Below are 7500 nucleotides of genomic sequence, written 5' to 3'. Positions count from 1 at the left end.
AGGTACAAAACCTTAGGATACAACCAATACCGAGACAACTGCGAACTGAGCTCCAGAAACGCTGGCGATTACCACGACTTTCAGATCGACGATGATTTCGACTTCTACGAGCAGTCGAACAGTCAGGACTGTCGATACAAGTAAGATGGAGATGGTTAGGTCATCAGATGAGGGAAGAAACGGTGTTTGGGAAGATCTTTCATCCTACGATTTGATTTTTCAATTTGTAATTTCATGAACACATTTTCTTGCTATTATTAAGGTTTATCTCTAAAGAACTTTTAGAGAGAGAGAGAGAGAGAGAGAGAGAGAGAGAGAGAGAGAGAGACCTCTCTACTAACTTTGGCTCCTGGCTTGTCGATGAAGAACTGTGTGAGAGAGAGAGAGAGAGAGAGAGAGAGAGACTCTCTACTAACTTAGTCCCCTGGCCTATCTATGAAGAACAGAGAGAGAGAGAGAGAGAGAGAGAGAGAGAGACTCTCTACTAACTTAGTCCCCTGGCCTATCTATGAAGAACTGAGAGAGAGAGAGAGAGAGAGAGAGAGAGAGATGGGAGAGCATCTAATAACTAAGCCCCCAGGCCTATATATGAAGAACTTTCAGAGAGAGAGAGAGAGAGAGAGAGAGAGAGAGAGAGAATAAGGGGGATGAGAGAGCATCTAATAACTAAGCCTCCAGGCCTATATATGAAGAACTTTCAGAGAGAGAGAGAGAGAGAGAGAGAGAATAAGGGGGATGAGAGAGCATCTAATAACTAAGCCTCCAGGCCTATATATGAAGAACTTTCAGAGAGAGAGAGAGAGAGAGAGAGAGAGAGAGAGAGAATAAGGGGGATGAGAGAGCATCTAATAACTAAGCCTCCAGGCCTATATATGAAGAACTTTCAGAGAGAGAGAGAGAGAGAGAGAGAGAGAGAGAGAATAAGGGGGATGAGAGAGCATCTAATAACTAAGCCTCCAGGCCTATATATGAAGAACTTTCAGAGAGAGAGAGAGAGAGAGAGAGAGAGAGAGAGAGAGAGAGAAATAGGGTTGATGGGAGAGCCTCTCTACTAACTCAGCCACCGGGCCCCTATCTATCTATCTATCTATCTATCTATCTCGGTGCCCTGTCCTCGAAGTGGGCCGTCAATTGCCTCTACCTAGTCCTGTCTATAGCTCTCTGTATAAACTGCCAAGCTGGTACAAATACCCTCAAATTTCTAGCTATGTTCCTGATTACTTCTTGCATATCAAATAAATCTAGACATTTCTTAAAGATTATAATTTATAATAAACCTCACAACATAAAATACAAATTCTATATAACTCTAATTCTTTACTAAATTAATCACCATAATTAATATATATCTATTTTAACAGCAATCCATCTGGCTCTAATTATGGATCGAACTATGGATCGAACTATGGAACGAACTATGGCTCTAACCATGGAAATAATTACTATGGAGGCAGTGGGAGTGGTCACACTCATGGGGGAAGCGCATATTACAGGGATGGTAAGTCTTCTATGTTAACTAAGTCTTTTTATGTTTATCTTAAAAATTTCAATAAAATCATGCTGCGTTGGTAAGTCTTTTATGTTTAATATATAAAAGATTCAACAAATACATGCTGTGTTTTATGTCTTTTATGTTTATTAAGTTTATGTTTATTCTAAAAACATCAACAAAAACATTGTGTGTTTTATGAGTCTTTTATGTTTATTAAGTTTATGTTTATAATAAAAACCTTAATAAAAGCATGCTGTGTTGGTAAGTCTTTTATGTTGATTATAAAAAAAATTTCAATAAAAAAATGCTGTGTTGGTAAGTCTTTTATGTTTATTTAAAAAAAATCAATAAACACATGCAGTGCTGGAAAGTCTTTTATGTTTAATATATAAAAACGTCAACAATAACATGCTGTGTTTAACAAGACTAACCAACACAGCATGGTTTTATTTCAATTTTTATGATAAACATAAAAGACTTATCAACATAGCTTGTTTTTTTAGTGTTTTTTTTTTCCTTCACAATAATCATAAAAGACTTAACAACACAGCATCCTTTTATTGAGGTTTTTTTAAATTAAACATAAATTAATAAATATTTATTTATGTTTACTTTAAAAACCTCAATAAAAGGATGCTGTGTTGTTAAGTCTTTTATGATTATTGTAAAGGAAAAAAAAAAAACACTTCAAAATAAGCTATGTTGATAAGTCTTTTATGTTTATCATGAAAATTGCAATAAAACCATGCTGTCTTGGTTAGATGTTATGTTTATTATAAAGAAAAAACTTCAATGAAAACGTGCTGTGTTGCTTTTTTATGTATATAGAAAAAAAAATCAATAAAACATGCTGTGTTGGTAAGTCTTTCATGTTTATTTTTAAGAAATCAATAAAAACATGTATTGGCAAGAATTTTATGTTTATAAACAAATTAAAAGCAACATGGTTGAGCATTTAAAGGCTTATTATAGCATAGGGAACCTACTGTAGCAAATAATGATATTGCAATCAAATATTATATGAAAAAAATTATAAATAAACGATCATAGATGTAATGATTTGGCTCATTTTAGCATTTACAATGATTTAATTTCAGAATGTTTCCGACTGGCCAAGACCGAGACAACGATCGAGAATCGTGTCGTTCGTGAGAGACTCGAAGTTCGTGACATTGGTGCCTGCGAACTTGAATGCAAGCGAGCGAGGTACTTCACTTGCAAAACATACGCTTTCAGGTAAGGATAGATCAGTTATCCCTTTACTATGTCAGGTTGAGTTTCCCGTTTTCTTTGGTTTACATCAGATTAAATTTCCCGTTTTCTTTGGTTTACATCTGGGCTTTTAATACCGTAGAGGTTTTTCGTCTAAAATATCGTTTAACTCTACAATTATGAATAGTTTCTAATTTTGAAATGTTATAAGATAAACTATATTAATTCTATATATATATATATATATATATCTATATATATATTTATATACATATATATATATATATATATACATATATATATATATATATATAGATAGATAGATAGATAGATATATATATATATATATATAAAGATATATATATATATATACATATATATATATATTTATATATATATATATATATATATATGAAGAAACATAAATTTAGATTATTTTACATGACGCAGAGAGTCTTAGAATTTGTACCCACAGCCAAATACGTTGAATAAATAAGCTATAATTCAAATATGAAAAAGTAGGACAATAATAATTATTGCCATTATAAATATATGAAAAAAGAAAGACAGATAATAGATGAACATTAAGAATAACAAAATGGATTCCGAGAGCTTGCATAAGCAGAAGGAAGAGAGAACGATGGGTTGACGAACTAAGTAAGTTTGCAAGTGTGGACTGGCACAGAAAGATCATAAACAGACGGGAGTGGAAGGACATGTCTGAGGCCTTTGTTCTGCTGTGAACTAGTAACGGCTGGTAATGATGATGATGATGATGATTCTCTCTCTCTCTCTCTCTCTCTCTCTCTCTCTCTCTCTCTCTCTCTCTCTCTCTCTCTCTCTCTGTATATATATATATATATATATATGTATGTAAAGTATATATATATAATAAATATTATGTTTATGTATAAATATGTAAATAAATGTTTAAATATAATATATATATATATATATATATATAAATACTGTATATATATATATATATATATATACTGTGTATATACATACATACATAGACAAACATACAGGCACACGCACAAACACAATCACACTTACTTATATAAAGACAGAGCAACCCCTGAACAAAAGCAGACCTAAATTTTTATGAAAGAAATCCAATAGCCAAGCGAATCATTGAGAAAAATAATCTCATCTGTTGTCGGTACAACACTTAAGTCGACCGGTTGCTAATATTCGTGTCTGCATAATCAGTATCTCTCGGGGGACCTGTTCTCTTCACTGGGGGCGCCCAGCGGACAGTGCCCTATATATAATTCACCAGTTTAAAAACTAGTTTAAAAACTGGTTTGATTCCTGTGAGGTAGTCCAATACACGTAAAATGCTCGTAAATATCATTACTTTTAATTATACACGTTATTTTTTTCTGGTTTCCTTTCCTCACTGGGCTATTTTCCCTATTGGGGTAGTCTAATACTCGTAAAATACTCGTAAATATCATTAATTATATACACGTTATTTTTTTCTTGTTTCCTTTCCTCACTGGGCTATTTTCCCTATTGGGGTAGTCTAATGTAAGTAAAATACTCGAAAATATTATTACTCTTAATTATACACACATGCTATTTTACCTTGTTTCCTTTCCTCACTGGGCTATTTTCCCTATGGAGGTAGTCTAATACACGTAAAATACTCGTTAATATCATTATTCTTAATTATACACGCATGTTATTTTTCCTTGTTGCCTTTCCTCACTGGGCTGTTTTTCATATTGAGGTAATCCAATATACGTAAAATGCTCGTAAATATCATTACTCTTAATTATACACACATGCTATTTTACCTTGTTGCCTTTCCTCACTGGGCTATTTTCCCTATTGGGGTAGTCTAATACAGGTGAAATACTCGTTAATATCATTATTCTTAATTATACACGCATGTTATTTTTCCTTGTTTCCTTTCCTCACTGGGCTATTTTCCTTATTGAGATAGTCTAATAAACGTAAAATACTCGTAAATATTATTTCTCTTAATTATACACACATGCTATTTTACATTGGTTTCCTTTCCTCACTGGGCTATTTTTCCTATTGGGGCCCCCTGGGCTTATAGCATCCTGCTTTTCCAACTAGGGTTGTAGCTTAGCAAGTAATAATAATAATAATAATAATAATAATAATAATAATAATAATATAGCATACTAAGAGTTGTATATATCGAGTAATGTATACTAGTGTATGCGAGATAATTATTTAGTTAGATATGCACACATACATACATACGCACACAGATTCAACCCTTCTTACCCTCTCCCCCTTTCCTAACTACCACATGGCAGTTTGGGCAATTTGTGGGAGATTGTGGTTTCCGAGTGGTTGCCGTATATACAGTATATATGTGTATGTATATATATATATATATACAGTGTATATATATATATATATATATAAACACAAACATATATATAATATATATATATAATAATATACATATATTTATATATATATATACATACATAAATACGTACATATATATTTACATACATAAATACATACATACATACATACATAAATACATACAAAGGCCTATATATACATATATATACACATATATACATAATATATATATATACGCTCAAACACATGCTCTATATTATAAAGGAGAAATTAGCCAGTCAATTTGTAAATAACCTCACATCTTAAATCAGCATCTGAGACTGGTTTCTCGCCCCAAGAATCTTTTACTTTCTTCCTTTGGCCTTTGAAGCTTTCTCCGCCCCCCACCTCTCTCTCTCTCTCTCTCTCTCTCTCTCTCTCTCTCTCTCAAAAAAAAAAAAAAAAAAAAAAAAAAAAACTGGTTTAAGATTTGGAAATAAAGAGGTTGGTTAGGTCAAGTAAGGGAAGGAGGATGAATAGCGACTAAGGGGAGGAGGAAGGGAGAGGGAGGAGACACAAAGGGAGGAGCCATACAGGAGGGAGTAGGAGACAAGAAGGAAAAGGGCAACCGGGTGAGAATGAAAGCAAAGGATCTCAATTCATATCCTAAAGGGAAAAAGACTAATTTGAGAGAGAGAGAGAGAGAGAGAGAGAGAGAGAGAGAGAGAGAGAGAGAGAGACAGAGATAAAAATGAGAAAAAAGTTAAAAATAATGAGAGGGAGAAAACAAGAGAAAGAAAAAGAGAAAGAGGGGAAGAGAGAAAAATAAAAAAAGGAAAGAAAAATAGATAAAAACTGAGAAGAGAAATAAATGAGAGATGAGAGAGAGAGAGAGAGAGAGAGAGAGAGAGAAATGAAAAAGTGCATAAGAGGGATATAAAAGTAATAAAGAGAAAAATAGATAATAATGAGAGAGAGAGAGAGAGAGAGAGAGAGAGAGAGAGAGGTGCATAAGAGAGGGGAAGAGAGAAATAGAAGGAATAGAGAAAAATAGATAAAAATGAGAGAGAGAGAGAGAGAGAGAGAGAGAGAGAGAGAGAGTTTTACATCAGTTTTTTCTTTTCCAACTCTCTTTTTTAGCTTAGCATTCAGTAGGTCAATCATCCGGATTTTCTAATAAAAAAACAAGTTTTGACCACAGTTGCCTGACAACACACACACACGCACGCGGAAGTAACCGATAGTCGAAGAGTCATAGAAATATTGATTTGTTTGTTTATTTGTTTAATTTCATTGTTTTGTTTATTTGTGACATAGGTAGGAATATTAGTTTTAAGCGTAATCTCTCCTATGTAATTGAGCAAGTGCATGGTTTTGTATATGTGTATATATATATATATATATATATACATACATATATATATATCAATATAAATATTATATAAATATAATATATATATATATATATATATATATACATATTTATCTTTTTTGTTGTCACGCTTAGCAGCATTGCCAGACGTATAACTATTCGGTTTCTCTCCGTCCCTCGGGTAGTAGGGATAGGGAATGAAAAGATTTTAAAAAAAGCATGATTGAAAAAAAAAATCTTGAATAGAATCGACTATAATGTGAAAAAATTAATATAAAAAACTCGTAACAAGAGGCCATCGGAATAAAATAATCGACTATACTGTATAAAATATTAATATAAAAAACTCGTAACAAAAGAAAATCAGAATAGACTGCGATCAAACTAAACCAGCAATAATCTAGACTTAGCAGTTACTTAAAGAAAAACGCCTACACCTTCGAGCGTTTACAAAAAAAAAAAAAAAAAAAAAAAAAAAAAAACACCCAACCAACCCTGAGTTCGAGTTAATGACCTTTGTTATATTCTAAAAAAAATTCCTGAGTTCGAGTCAATGACCTTTGTTTTATTCTAAAAAAGAAATCCTGAGTTCGAGTCAATGACCTTTGCTATATTCCAGCTGTTTTAAACAAACCCATTTACTTATACCTGTTCCAGATTAAACATCTCTATCCTTTTTTAATGCTTTAATTAAATTTAATTAGTCTTGTCTCATTTATTTTCATATACGTTTACTACATCGAGTTGAACATTTGTCAACATTTAGTGTTTCCTTTCTAATACTTTACATTATTGTGGTCAGTGTCGATGCATGTTGGTGTGTCGTCAGGTTAATGTGAATATATCAATCGTTCCTCGTGAATGTGAGAATAATAATAATAATAATAATAATAATAATAATAATAATAATAATAATAATAACAACAATCTAATAAAATGCTTTAACATTCACAATTGAAATAACCTTGATCTTTTTAAGGGAATACCTTTAACGTTAAGAGGCTATTAGAGAGAGAGAGAGAGAGAGAGAGAGGAGAGAGAGACGTACATTCCGAATAATGCTTCAATTTTTATCAATAGGATTCGA

The 7500-nt window shown here is 32.3% G+C and overlaps 1 pseudogene; it reads left to right on the top strand.

The window, feature by feature from the left end:
• The window catches only part of LOC137625045 (uncharacterized), a 107521-nt pseudogene that overhangs the window by 90553 nt on the left and 9468 nt on the right, over window positions 1-7500 (top strand).

This window comes from Palaemon carinicauda, chromosome 31 (genome assembly GCF_036898095.1).
Source record: "Palaemon carinicauda isolate YSFRI2023 chromosome 31, ASM3689809v2, whole genome shotgun sequence".
Lineage (NCBI taxonomy): Eukaryota > Metazoa > Arthropoda > Malacostraca > Decapoda > Palaemonidae > Palaemon > Palaemon carinicauda.
This window is presented reverse-complemented; position numbering and strand designations above follow the sequence as displayed.